Raw genomic sequence first — 15333 nt, 5'->3', positions numbered from 1 at the left:
CTGCTATTGTCTATAAAAATGGACTATAATGGCACAGTGTAGGAGGCCATTAAGAAAATTAAAAAAATATAAATTCTTTATTTATACAATATTAAAAGCACAAATAATGCAGTGAGAATAGTCAAACACACCCCTAGAATTAGGGTTTAAAACCTTTACATCCTATACTCAATTTAGACTACAATAATGGTAGTTCCATCCGCATAAGATGAACTTCTTGAATGCCTATAGGGTCAATGCATTTTGCAAAGCAATTGGCTTTTTCAGGACCCCCATATCCAAGAGGATTAACTATATAGAACAACAAATATATTAGTACATTATATACATTTTAAGGAAATACATATTCACATATTAAGGTAAAAACCATTTGCATGTTCATACCGTGGATGCTATGCAACGAAACGCCCACCCATCAAAGCCCAGTGGATACACCTTTTTCCCATGATAACTCTTACAGGAGTGAATTTCCCTTCCTAGGGGAAGATTTCCTCTCACTTCCTGTTGTCTCCCTCCGTTTGTAAGTAGGAGTCATTTGTAAGTCAAATGTTTGTAACCCGGGAACTGCCTGTAATATAAGAATACCTGAATAACAATTCAGTATCAAGCGATAATGGATACTAAATTCTGGAATCACACTTACATTGAAGAAATATAACCTGCAGGGATATTTACTGCAAGAATGGTGAGACAGATAAATTGTTGAATCAGTGTGAGGGATGTGTGTATACACAAATAGCCCAAGGGAGGAGATTCTACAAATCAAATAGGCAAAATGTATATACTAGTGTAATATCTAATATTAAAATCTTGCCAATGCTAGAGAGAAGCACAAATCAAGATGTAAAAACCAGGGGTCCTATATTCACACATATAAATAATCCCACAAACTGCAAAAAGGGCCCACCAATAAAGCAATTGGGTTCAGAACAATCAGCTGTCCACAACAAGGTTTACCACCAGTCCATCACTTAGGCAAGGTGCATCTACAATTACAATAGCATTCCAATATAAAATACCAGGAAGAACAGGCCACAGGAACTAAAGTATTACAGATATACCTTGTACAGGTATAGCATGTCAGCTACTCTCCACATTTCCAGACAGCAAGACCTGCCAGGCACACAAGCATCACGCCCAGCTGACTGAGACCTGGCCTCAAATACCCCTGCCTCATTGGTATTTAGTTTTACCAACATAGAATGCACCACACACACAGAGCATTACGGTGCCTTTGCGAAAGTATTCGGCCCCCTTGAACTTTGCGACCTTTTGCCACATTTCAGGCTTCAAACATAACGATATAAAACTGTAATAATTGCGAAGAATCAACAACAAGTGGGACACAATCATGAAGTGGAATGAAATTTATTGGATATTTCAAACTTTGTTAACAAATAAAAAACTGACAAATTGGGCGTGCAAAATTATTCAGCCCCTTTACTTTCAGTGCAGCAAACTCTCTCCAGAAGTTCAGTGAGGATCTCTGAATGATCCAATGTTGACCTAATTGACTACTGATGATAAATAGAATCCACCTGTGTGTAATCAAGTCTCCGTATAAATGCACCTGCACTGTGATAGCCTCAGAGGTCCGTTTAAAGCTCAGAGAGCATCATGAAGAACAAGGAACACACCAGATACTGTTGGGGAGAAGTTTAAAGCCGGATTTGGATACAAAAAGATTTCCCAAGCTTTAAAAATCCCAAGGAGCACCGTGCAAGCGATAATATTGAAATGGAAGGAGTATCAGACCACTGCAAATCTACGAAGACCTGGCCGTCCCTCTAAACTTTCAGCTCATACAAAGAGAAGACTGATCAGAGATGCAGCCAAGAGGCCCATGATGATCACTCTGGATGAACTGCAGAGATCTACAGCTGAGGTGGGAGACTCTGTCCATAGGACAACAATCAGTCGTATACTGCAGAAATCTGGCCTTTATGGAAGAGTGGCAAGAAGAAAGCCATTTCTTAAAGATATCCATAAAAAGTTTTGTTTAAAGTTTACCACAAGCCACCCGGGAGACACACCAAACATGTGGAAGAAGGTGCTCTGGTCAGATGAAATCAAAATCAAACTTTTTGGCAACAATTCAAAACGTTATGTTTGACGTAAAAGCAACACAGCTCATCACCCTGAACACACCATCCCCACTGTCAAACATGGTGGTGGCAGCATCATGGTTTGGGCCTGCTTTTCTTGGTTAAAATTGATGGGAAGATGGATGGAGCCAAATACAGGACCATTCTGGAAGAAAACCTGATGGAGTCTGCAAAAGACCTGAGACTGGGACGGAGATTTGTCTTCCAACAAGACAATGATCCAAAACATAAAGCAAAATCTACAATGGAATGGTTCACAAATAAACATATCCAGGTGTTAGAATGGCCAAGTCAAAGTCCAGACCTGAATCCAATCGAGAATCTGTGGAAAGAACTGAAAACTGCTGTTCACAAACGCTCTCCATCCAACCTCACTGAGCTCGAGCTGTTTTGCAAGGAGGAATGGGCAAAAATTTCAGTCTCTCGATGTGCAAAACTGATAGAGACATACCCCAAGCGACTTACAGCTGTAATCACAGCAAAAGGTGGCACTACAAAGTATTAACTTAAAGGGGCTGAATAATTTTGCACGCCCAATTTTTCAGTTTTTTATTTGTTAACAAAGTTTGAAATATCCAATAAATTTAGTTCCACTTCATGATTGTGTCCCACTTGTTGTTGATTCTTTACAAAAAATTACAGTTTTATATCTTTATGTTTGAAGCCTGAAATGTGGCAAAAGGTGGCAAAGTTCAAGGGGGCCGAATACTTTCGCAAGGCACTGTATATACACTATTCCTGTAGTGAGACAATCTACATGATATTTGATCAAATGGAAAGAACCATTGTGTAGGTACAATGAATTGATTAACAGATATCCAACCACAAAAATTGCATGTACCACACTGTCACATGCCCATGGGTGATAATGTAGGTCCATCAGATGGGACACCGCAAAATGACTTGCAGTGACCCAATCTCTAATAGACCTAGCTTGTTTAAAAGTAATTTCCGGTGTATCTCTCAAATACTTTCATAGAATTTAACCATTTGTAAGCAAGTACCAGTGCTTATGCAAAATTTGCCCAAATTCATGGTGTTGTCGGGTGTATGTGGTAATGACTCAAACTGAGTCAGATTTAGTCTTTCTCTTGGGCTTAAACAGTAGTTCATACAAAAGAAAGAAAAAGCCGACATCCGCCTCTCCCCCCCCCCCCCCTGTTTGTGTAATGGGTGGGACAAAAAAATAAAAAATGTCCCCATTGCTTTGGAAAATATACAATCACATTAAATGAAATATGTATTAGTTTGTATCCTAGGCTTAATGCATAGTGTTCACTTGATGCATGGCCTGCCTATTCATATGTGATACTAGGCCTTTATGCTGGATTGAATACCCACAATATTGGAAGAATATAACAGAGGCATCATGGAGGGAAGACACCCACTTACCCCATATGCTCTCTCATATATGGAGGGGGGGTTCCTATGGGTGTCATCTTGGCGTTCAACCTGCTCATCTACATGTTGTGATGTTCCGGTGGGTATCCCCCATATTGCTATGGCCACCACTGGGCTGTCTCCTAGTGTGTGCGGTGTGGTGACTTCTGGGACCAATATCCTCTAAGACACATTTCAATTCAAAACATTAATAATGTCCCCCTGGGGCAGTTCTGTAGGTTGAGACGTACATGCACAAAACTTGACGACTTTGAGGAACAAAGCCAGACTTTGATCAAAAGATTCCAACAACAGGGATACAATGATCAATGCATCCGCACAGACTACGAGAGGTGCAATGCATCCGCACAGACTACGAGAGGTATAAGCAGGAGTACCTAGACGGGAAACCCACAAAGAGAGATAAACCAAGTAACGAGGGAAAAGCGAGAGTGGATTACCAGGTGGCTTTTTGTACTAAGTACAATCAGAAAGCATTCTCTATCAAAAAGATCTTGGAGAGACATTGGGGTATCTTTGAGAAGGATCCATTACTATCAGGGTCTATTGCAAATAAACCCAAGATCATTTATCGGAGACCCAAAGATCTCAAGAGCTACATAGCCCCAAGTCGAGTTAAACCCATCAGGACGCATCTAGCCCCAATGTGGAGAGCAGTCTTCGATCAGAAGGGCAATATTAGGTGTGGAGTGTGGATATCCCTTGAAAAAGTCACGTGGGTAGTGACGCAACGCGCGTCGGGAAGAGCCGGGTGACGTCACCTCCGTGTTTACGGCCGTAGCCGGAGGTTCTACAGTGTATTGCTTTTGCTCGTTTGTTGCTATTTGATTGTAAGTGTATCTTTTATTGTAATTAAACTGGTTTTGAAGTTACTGCACCATGAGCGTCTCATTTTATATCCTATGAGGCGGAACGGCTTGGAGTGAGCATATTGTGCAGCTGAAGATCGTTACTGGATTGGGAGATCGATGTACTGTGAACATCAGTGATTACATGCCTGCAAGAGAGGAGAGAGGTCGGAAGCCCAGTTCAAAGGAAAGCAATTGGCTTGTTTGGATTACACACATGTGCAGATAGTGTGTATGGGAGGTAAGCGGCCACTACACACCTGTTTGTTGGAGATTGGATCGATATCCAGATTATTGATGTTATATTTTACGATTGGTTGATCCTTTGAAGATTTATTTCATTCATCTTTGATTGTATATTGGACACTGTGGGATTTTCTCAGACACTTATATTTTTATACACAACTTTTTTTATGAATTGTTTTATGAAATATTTTCAGGAATTTTTTCATCACATATCGGTCATCAACGATTACATTGATCATCACCCTTTTTCATCTATTGCATTGATTTTGTGATTGCATTATATATATATATTTTTTTGAGGACTTTATTTATGCACAGTCTTTTCAGAGTCATCCACTGAAGATCTTTTGTGTATAGGCTCGCTTTTACAGTTTTACATTGAGGATTGATTTTACTTCGAAATTTTTGCATCAGGTTTTATCATATAGAGCACTATCCACAGTGGTGGACATCGTTATTGTCACAGAGTGTATCACATGTATTTATGATTTGAATTAGCGCCGATTTTTCACACCATACAAGTCCACAGGGACAGGTTTATCCTATCAAACAGTGTATCAACTGTGCCACGGAATTTGTGGTTTATTGCCTGGTCCGCCCCTCCGGTCTTCTGTACGTTGGCCGTACCTCACATACATTTAGAAAGCAGTTCGGCGAACATAAAAGGAATACCCTTAAAGGATTTGGCAAACATTCCCTCTCTTGCCACTACTGGGACGTGCATGACAAAAACCTATGGGCCTAAAAGCTTTTGGCATTGAATCCATCACAGGCTTCACGGATGCTGGTCTAAGATTCCAGAAACTGGAACAGGAGTAGTGCAAGATAAGCACTGCATTGAATAGCATGATTGTGTCTTTGAATTTGACAATTGATTTACAGTGCTACAATTGTGGTAAAAAACACACATACAGACAGTACAAAAAAAAAAAGGATGATGCACCCCAATATTTTATAGGAGGTGGTTTCCCAAAATTAATCTAAATACAGTGAAGTAAATAGGTCCAAAATAACGGGTGCCAATAATAAAACATATATGGAAGCACAACCTCCAAGGATATTTAATCCTCGTTTTACGGCCGCTTCTCATAAGTCAATTACCCTAATTCACAAACCTGTATTATGTCTGCTTTGTATGCATTACAACATGGGTGTTCACTGTAAACTTCCATGACCACACATTACACTTCGAAATCTTTCTATTTCAAACTTTAATAAAGAGCATGACCTCCAAGGATATTCAGTCATCCAGATGTTTTGTGGCTGTAACCACTTCCTCAGAAGGCAAAGGGAAGCATACATCTTTTGGAAATGAAAGCAGAAAATGATTAAAGTACAACTATCATAATCAATACAACAAAAGCATAACAGGTTTAGCATAGGCGAACACCAGGGGCTTACCCACAATAGCAGAGTGTAAGAAAAAGAGGGCAGACCAGGAACCTAGAATAATCGAACCCCCTGGGGCAGGCACAGAGTGAACATAAAGTATATCAGGAAATGAGCTACATTTGTAGAGAGAATCCTAAAGGTACAACTAGAACAAGCATGAAATACACAAGGTGGACTGCTAGTTATAGCAATACTGTAATCCTAAAATCATATAGACAGATCCCAACCTAATCCCAGTATAGAGGATATCAGTATATGCTTAGTAAAAACATCCCAGAAGATAAACCAAACTTGCTTTAACCGCTTGCCGACCGCCGCAAGTAAATTTACTGCGGCGGTCAGCCCCTGCCAGGCAGAGTGACGTTAATTAACGTCACTAGCCTGGGAGGGTCTGGGGAGCGAGCGCGCGCCGCCGGAGGTGCGCTCCCGCTCCCGCGCAGTCACGGACCCCCCCGCGCGTGTGACCGGCGGACCCGATGTCCGCCGCTCACTCGGCGATCGTCGGGGGAGAGGGAGAATGTCAGGCAGCTAGTGTAAACAAGCTGCCTGTCATTCTCCTCGGTGTTAAAACACTGATCAGACAGATCTACTATGTAGATCTGTTGATCAGTGTCCTTTCACCTCAAGCCACAGCCAATCACAGTAGAAAGCACGCCCCTAGGGACACACACAGCCCCTCCCTCCCAAATAAAGTTAACCCCTTCACTACCAGTGTATTTTTACAGTAACAGTGCATATATATAGCACTGATTACTGTAGAAATGTCACTGGTAACCCCAAAAGTGTCAAAAATTTCAGTCAAGGGTCCGATCTGTCCGCCGCAATGTCGCAGTACCGCAAAAAAAATCGCAGATCGCCGCCATTACGCGTTAAAAAAAAAACAACAAAAATGACAAAAATCTTTCCCTTTGTTAGTAAACGCGATAACTTTTGCGCAAACCAATAAAAATACGCTTTTTGCGATTTTTTTTACCAAACATAGGTAGGATAAAACAAATTGGCCGAAAATGTTAAAAAATTTTGATTTTTACATTTTTTTGGGGGGGAATTTCATATAAAAAAATGTGAAAAATATTGTTATTTTTGCAAAATTTACGCTCTTTTTTTGTTTATAGCGCAAAAAGTAAAAATCGCACAGGTGATCAAATACCACCAAAAGAAAGCTCTGTTTGTGGGAATAAAAGGATGTCAAATTTGTTTAGGTACAGCGTTGCACGACTGCGCAATTGTCCGTTAAAGTCACGCAGTGCCGAATCGCAAAATACCCCCTGGTTGTTTAGCAGGAAAATCCTCCGGGGCTTAAGTGGTTAAACTTGACCCACTGACACAAAGGGGGGAGATTTACTAAAACTTATGCCCACAGAATCTGGTGCAGCTGTGCATAGTAACCAATCAGCATCAAACTTCAGCTTGTTCAATTAAGCTTTGAAAATGAAACCTCAAAAATGATGGGTAATATGCACAGCTGCACCAGATTCTGTGTGCAAAAGCTTAGCAAATCTCCCCTAGCATGTCTGAAAGAATAGACTAGCGCTGCAATCCCAAGGGACTCAAATCAACAAACACAGTTACATAGTTTTATAGCTTAACTGTCCTTAGATGTGGTGGCTGCATTCCTTTTCATTTTTTAGGATTCTTCCTTTATTTTCATTCTATGATCTGGTGAATAACCCGCTTCCTGTCCTAGGGGGGCTACGCTCGCTCTTCCACTGTATCTATGGTGGAGCCACCCTTGGACAGCAGAAATGTCACCCTGTGGAGAAGGTAGTGTTAGATGGACTAGTAGTTTTAGATGGGCTTTTACATGAGAGAATAAGACATTAAAGCCTAATACACACTATCCGTTTTTTTTTTTTTTTCGTTCAACCCAGAGGGCTAAACAAAAAATAAAAACAGAAGTGCTCGGGAGGAGCCACTGTAGTAACTATGAGATGTTAGTACTGTTATCTACTCTGCTGTTCTATTGCTTTCTGACAGGGGGACACCTCCCACCCCGCCAGAACACACCGGTCAGTGCTCTCAGCCATTGGCTGAGAGAGCTGATCGGATGCCGAATGGCAGACCTTTTCCAGGCATGCCACTTCTGGACCAGCTGCCGTACACATGGGCCAAATGACGGCTGGTTATTATTTACCTGATATTCAGCCCATGTATATGCCCCCAAAGAACTCTAGATAACACTTTCTAAGCAGTTCCGAAAACAGTTTTATTTTACTTTGTGATAAAGGTTTTACATACAGAAAACAAAAACAAATCTGACAATTGTAAGCCCCCCTGTCAGTGTTAAATAATTTGTCTCTGCCCTGTAGCTGCCACTTTTTCCACACAGCTTGATCTGATAACCAATTTATGTTAAAAAAATGGCAGGGTGGTGGATGAGTATTTCCGAAGTGACGTTTATATTCAATCAGAGTGGCTCTGCACCTTCATGACATCGATTGCAAATGGAAACACTTCTTATATTTACACCTAAGAGTCCTATTCATCAAAGGAGGGGGGGGGGGATAAGGATGTGTGGACGAAAAGGATCAGTATCAGATTCATAGTGGGGTCATTTAACCCCTTCAACCCCTTCCTCTCCCATACACCTCATCTCCATGCTGTGCCCTTTATATTAGAGGCAGAACTTTTTTATTCATTTTGGATAGAGCAAGGGAAGATTATAACCCCTGCCAGATCTGTTTTCAGCTATCTGTGTCCCATTGGGTAGATTTGCCTTCACTTCCTGTCCCATAGCCCAACACCAGGTCACCCCCCCCCCCCCCCAATTGAAAGATTTATTTAAAGACACCCCAATATTTGGGGGATTTCTTTTACTTTCACTTTTAATGATAATGGTAAACAGGACAAACAGAGAGGATGAATCTCCTTAACGGGGGCACAGACAGCAATAAATACTGACAGGGGTTCTAACCCCTCTTTACTCTATCAAATATGAAAAAGTTTTGCCTGTAGTTATACTTTAACCACTTGACCTCCTGAAGAATTACCCCCCTTCCGTACCAGGTCACTTTTTGCAATATGGCACTGCATTTAACTGACAGTTGTGTGACCGTGCGATGCTGTACCCAAATAAAATTGATGTCCTTTTTTTTTCCCACAAATAGATCTTTCTTTTGGTGGTATTTGATCACCTCTGTATTTTGTACTTTTTACGCTGTAAACCAGGAAAACTGTAAATTTTGAAAAAAAAAAAAAACAATATTTTTAACTTTTAGCTATAAAACATATTCAGTAATCTAATCTAATCTAATCTAAAAAAAATCTAATTTCTTCATCAATTTAGGCTAATATGTATTCTGCTTCATATTTTTGGTTAAAAAAAAAAAAAAATCCCAATAATCATATATTGGTCGGTTTGTACAAAAGTTATAGCGTCTACAAACTATGGGATATTTTTATTTATGTTTATTTACTTATTTTTTTACTACTATTGGTGGCAATCAGCGGGGCTGCAATATTGGGGTAGACAATTTAAACACTTAGGGGTTTATTTACTAAAGCTAGAGAAGGCAAAATTAGTCACAATTCTGCATTTTGGGAACCAGTGACATTAGTATAGTGATCAGTGCTAAAAAAAATGCACTGTCACTGTAATAATGACACTGGCTGGGAAGGGGGTTAACATCAAGGGCAATTAAAGGGTTAAATGTGTGCCTAGCCTGTGTTTCTCTAAACTGTGGGAGGTGCTTTTACTAGGGGAAGGCATGCATTCATGTCCCTGCTTTGCAGGAACACAGGATCCATGCCTTCCCTAGTAGTGAACAACTGGTGGGTGCTGGCAAACATCAAGTCCACGGTAACCGCCGCTGGGCTTTTACTGTGTGTGGTCACAGCGGGAGCGAGCTGCCCACAGTGCACATGCGCGTGGCCTACCTAGTTGAGCCGAATCACGTATATATACGTGATCTGGCGCACAGGTGCTGCCCTGTAGCAGTCAAACTGCTATGGGGTAGACCTGAAATGGTTTACTCCTTTACCTTCTTTACCCAGAACATTACCCCCTATGTCTATCTTCCCACTGTATATGATCTGTACAATACCTTTTCACTTTCTCCCCCTCACTCTGTGTATGATGTATATAAATATATATTAATGGGGAGCTGTACCTGGTACACTAAGCTCCATTTTTTTTTCATAAAAAAAACAATGATTTAATAAATTGTCATGGTCTTACCTTCTTGCTGTTCTCCTTCGTTTGACATGTGCTGGCGGCCATCTTGGTTTCTGGGTTTCTTGTAGCCTCCCACTCTGCGGCTCCTCCTTCCCACTGGGAGGAGCTGGATGCCTAGCTCATATATATAGGAGGTCTGTGGCTTCAGTTCCTTGCTTGGTCCTCCTGTGTTCACTGCTTCTAAGACTCCTGCTGCTTCTGGTTCCTGATCCTGGCTTCGTCTGATTACCCTGCTGGTTCCTGATCCTGGCTTCGTCTGACTACCCTGCTGGTTCCTGATCCTGGCTTCGTCTGACTACCCTCCTGGCTCCTGACCTCTGGCTTCGCAAAGACTCTGCTTCGGTTTTGCCATCCGTTTGGACTTTTGCTTTACAGCTTGATTTTCAATAAAGCCTTCTTATTTTCACTTATCTGTTGTTGTACGTCAGGTTCATGGTTCCGTGACATTAGGACCAAGCCATGAATTCCGACGGTACAGGGCCATCCTCGCTACCCACGCTGGTTGCCAGACTTGATCAGCAGGATCACCTGTTGGGTCAGTTCGCCGTGGCGTTGCAAATCCTGCTTGAACGCACGGCTCATTTCGCTCCCGTTGCCGATGGGTCGGTTGTCGCTCCTGGGCCCGCTCCTACTGCCGCTCCGGTTGTTGCGCCAGAGTCTACCCCGACACCTGTTGTTGCGCCTGCGGTGTTTCGGGGTATGACCGGTTCTGCCCCCCTTCCACAGCGCTTTGGGGGAGAGCCAACTCAGTGCCGAGGTTTCCTTAACCAGGTGGGCATTTATTTCGAGCCACATGCCTTTCCTACTGAGAGATCAAAGGTGGGCTTCTTAATTTCGCTGCTCTCGGACAAGGCCTTGGCCTGGGCCAGCCCTTTATGGGAGAACAACAATCCGGTGGTTGCCGAGTTTTCCGGTTTTGTTGCTTCTCTTCGGAGGGTATTCGATGTGCCGGCTCGTGCTGCCTCTGCTGCGAAGCTCCTTATGTCCATCAGACAGGGTTCACGATCCGTAGCTGAATACGCCATTGAGTTTCGTACCCTGGCAGCAGAGGTGGGCTGGAATAATGAGGCTCTGGTCGCTGCTTTCTCTCATGGTCTCTCGGATGTCTTGAAGGATGAGGTTGCAGCTAAGGACCTACCAGTGGAGCTCGAGTCTCTTATTTCTTTCCTGATTTTGATTGACACCAGACTCAGGGAGAGACCTTCCTTTAAGGAGAGTCTGCGGAGGCCTCCTAACAGATTGGCGCCTACCTTTGCTGTCCCACCCGTGCCTCCCTCTCCTCCCACGCCTCCTGGGGATGACTTGGCTGGGGATGAACCCATGCAGCTGGGCTTTGCTCGCCTGTCCGAGGGGGAGAGGGTACTCCGGAGACGCGAGGGCCGATGCATGTACTGTGGTCTCGGTGGGCATTTTCGGTTGGCATGTCTGAACGTCCGGGAAACGCTCGCACCTGAGATCCTGTCGGGGGCAGATCTTGGGTGGAGTCTCCTCGTCCCCGGTTTCCCGTGTTGACAAACCACTGATCACTGTTGTCCTCTCCTGGGTCGGGGGCTCAGTGACGACCCAGGCGTTGGTGGACTCTGGTGCTGGTGGTTTGTTCATTGATAGTGTGTTCGCTGCCGCCAATTCCATTCCTCTGCAGGCCCGAGGTTCTCCACTGGCTCTTGAGGCGATAGACGGCAGACCCCTTCTGCCGCCACACGTGACTCATGAGACCCTTCCAGTGGGGATAGCCATTGGTGCCGTTCACAGAGAGTCGGTCTGCTTCCAGGTTATTTCGTCTCCACACTACTCGGTGGTCTTGGGGTACCCCTGGCTCCAGAAGCATAATCCGACTTTCAATTGGAGATCGGCCGAGATCCTCTCGTGGTCACCACAGTGTGGGGCTAGTTGCATCCATGGGCCTGTCAAGTTGCTGTGTACTTCCTCGGACTCTCTGTTGCCTCCTGAATACGAGGAGTACCGGGATGTATTCGATAAGGTGCGCGCGGTTGCCCTACCTCCGCACCGCCCATACGATTGTGCCATCGAGTTACAACCTGGTGCCGTTCCTCCTCGTGGCAAGGTCTATCCACTGTCGGTAGTGGAGAATGAGGCCATGGAGGAGTACGTGAAGGAGGCGCTTTCACGCGGACACATTCGCAAATCCTCGTCCCCGGCAGGGGCTGGATTTTTCTTTGTGAAAAAGAAGGGCGGTGAGTTGAGGCCTTGCATCGATTACAGGGGTCTCAATCGCATCACGATCAAGAACGCTTACCCGATACCCTTGATTTCCGAGCTGTTCGATCGCCTTAAAGGGGCCACGGTCTTTACCAAACTCGACCTGAGGGCGGCATATAACCTCGTAAGGATCAAGGCGGGCGATGAGTGGAAGACCGCGTTTAACACCAGGACCGGTCATTATGAATCCTTGGTTATGCCCTTTGGGTTGTGCAATGCGCCCGCAGTCTTTCAGGAATTCATCAACGATGTTTTCCGTGACCTGTTGCAGCAGTGTGTGGTGGTCTATTTGGATGACATCTTGGTATATTCTGAATCCATGGAGACCCACATTCTGGATGTCAGACGAGTGTTGCAACGGTTACGAGAGAACAAGCTGTTCGGTAAGCTTGAGAAATGCGAATTTCACCGATCCCAGGTAACCTTCTTAGGTTACATCATTTCCGCTGAGGGGTTCTCCATGGATCCTGAGAAGGTTTCGGCTGTCTTACAGTGGCCCCAGCCCAGTGGTCTTCGCTCCCTGCAGCGCTTTTTGGGCTTCGCCAATTATTATCGGAAGTTCATCAGGGACTTTTCCATGCTAGCCAAGCCTCTCACGGATCTGACCAGGAAGGGCAGTAATTCCCAGGTCTGGCCGCTCGAGGCCATCCGAGCTTTTGAGGCTCTAAAGTCCGCCTTTGTGTCGGCTCCGATTCTGTCGCATCCCAACCCTGGGTTGCCCTTTGTCCTCGAGGTGGACGCGTCTGAGACGGGAGTAGGCGCCCTTCTGTCTCAGCGTAGAACACCAGAGGGTCCTCTGCTTCCTTGTGGGTTTTACTCCCGGAAACTGTCTTCCGCGGAGTGCAACTATCAGATTGGTGACAGGGAGTTATTGGCCATCGTGCAGGCCCTTAAAGAATGGAGGCACTTGCTCGAGGGTTCGGTGGTTCCGGTCCTCATCCTGACGGACCACAAGAATCTGACCTACCTTTCTGAGGCCAAGAGATTGACACCACGTCAGGCCATATGGGCTCTGTTCTTGTCACGTTTTAATTACGTGGTCTCCTACCTACCCGGTTCCAAGAACATCAGGGCGGATGCCTTATCACGGCAGTACTCCGACCTGTCCAGGGAGGAGTCGATTCCGACTTCGGTCATACCTCCGAATCAGATCCTGGCCGCCATTCGCACCAGCCTGACCTCTCCCCTGGGTGAGCAGATTTTGGCGGCTCAATCTGGTGCTCCCTCTGGGAGACCCAACGGCAGATGTTTTGTGCCTGAGGAGTTGCGCACTCGGTTGTTGCGAACCTACCATAACTCCAAGACTGCGGGGCATCCTGGAAAGAATCAGCTGTCCTGGGCTGTTTCACGTCTGTTCTGGTGGCCTTCCCTACGTTCCGACATCGCCGCATATGTAGCGGCATGCTCCGTTTGTGCCCAGAGTAAGTCCCCTTGGCACCTTCCGTTGGGCCTTCTGCAACCCATAGCCACCGGGGAGCGCCCATGGTCACACCTGGGGATGGATTTCATTGTGGACCTCCCTGCATCCCGAGGCCATACGGTCATTCTCATGATTGTGGATCGGTTTTCCAAAATGTGCCACTGTGTTCCTCTCAAGAAGTTACCCTCTGCACAGGAGTTGGCCACGATTTTTGCCAGGGAGGTTTTCCGATTGCACGGTTTGCCCAAGGAGATTGTGTCGGATCGGGGGAGTCAGTTTGTGTCCAGGTTCTGGCGCGCCTTTTGCTCCCAGTTGGGGATTCATCTCTCCTTCTCCTCGGCCTACCACCCTCAGTCCAATGGGGCCGCAGAACGATCCAATCAGGCCTTGGAGCAATTCCTTCGTTGCTATGTCTCCGATCACCAAGACAATTGGGTTGACCTCCTGCCTTGGGCTGAGTTTGCCAGGAACACGGCGGTGAACTCTTCCTCTGGGACGTCTCCCTTCATGGCCAATTATGGGTTCCAACCTGCCGTGTTACCAGAGGTATTCTCTCCCCAGGATATTCCGGCTGTGGAGGATCACCTTTCCGTTCTACGTGCTCTTGGGTACAGATCCAGAAGTCCCTTGAGGTCTCTGCGCAGCGCCAGAGACTCCAGGCTGATCGCAGACGAGCGCCTGCTCCTTCCTACCAGGCCGGAGACCGTGTATGGTTGTCCACCCGCAACCTCAACCTTCGAGTGCCCACTCCCAAGCTGGCGCCTCGCTTTGTTGGTCCCTTCCGAGTGCTTCGCAGGGTAAACCCGGTAGCCTATGCCCTTGCGCTTCCTCCTGGCATGCGGATCTCCAACGTGTTTCATGTCTCCCTGTTGAAGCCACTGGTGTGTAATCGTTTCACTTCCTCGGTTCCTCGGCCTCGTCCGGTCCAAGTGGGCAATCGTGAGGAGTATGAGGTGAGCAATATCCTGGACTCACGCCTGGTCCGCGGTCAGGTGCAGTTTTTGGTTCATTGGCGTGGTTATGGTCCAGAGGAGCGTTCCTGGGTTCCCTCCGCAGATGTCCATGCTCCTGCCTTGCTCCGTGCCTTCCACGCACGCTTCCCTCAGAAACCGTTCTTTACTCCGCGGAGGAGGGGCCCTTGAGGGGGAGGTACTGTCATGGTCTTACCTTCTTGCTGTTCTCCTTCGTTTGACATGTGCTGGCGGCCATCTTGGTTTCTGGGTTTCTTGTAGCCTCCCACTCTGCGGCTTCTCCTTCCCACTGGGAGGAGCTGGATGCCTAGCTCATATATATAGGAGGTCTGTGGCTTCAGTTCCTTGCTTGGTCCTCCTGTGTTCACTGCTTCTAAGACTGCTGCTGCTTCTGGTTCCTGATCCTGGCTTTGTCTGATTACCCTGCTGGTTCCTGATCCTGGCTTCGTCTGACTACCCTGCTGGTTCCTGATCCTGGCTTCGTCTGACTACCCTCCTGGCTCCTGACCTCTGGCTTCGCAAAGACTCTGCTTCGGTTTTGCCATCCGTTTGGACT

Source organism: Pelophylax lessonae (assembly GCF_965119305.1).
Source record: "Pelophylax lessonae genome assembly, chromosome: 3".
Taxonomy (NCBI): domain Eukaryota; kingdom Metazoa; phylum Chordata; class Amphibia; order Anura; family Ranidae; genus Pelophylax; species Pelophylax lessonae.
The sequence above is the reverse complement of the archived record's forward strand: the minus strand, read 5'-3'. Positions refer to the sequence as shown.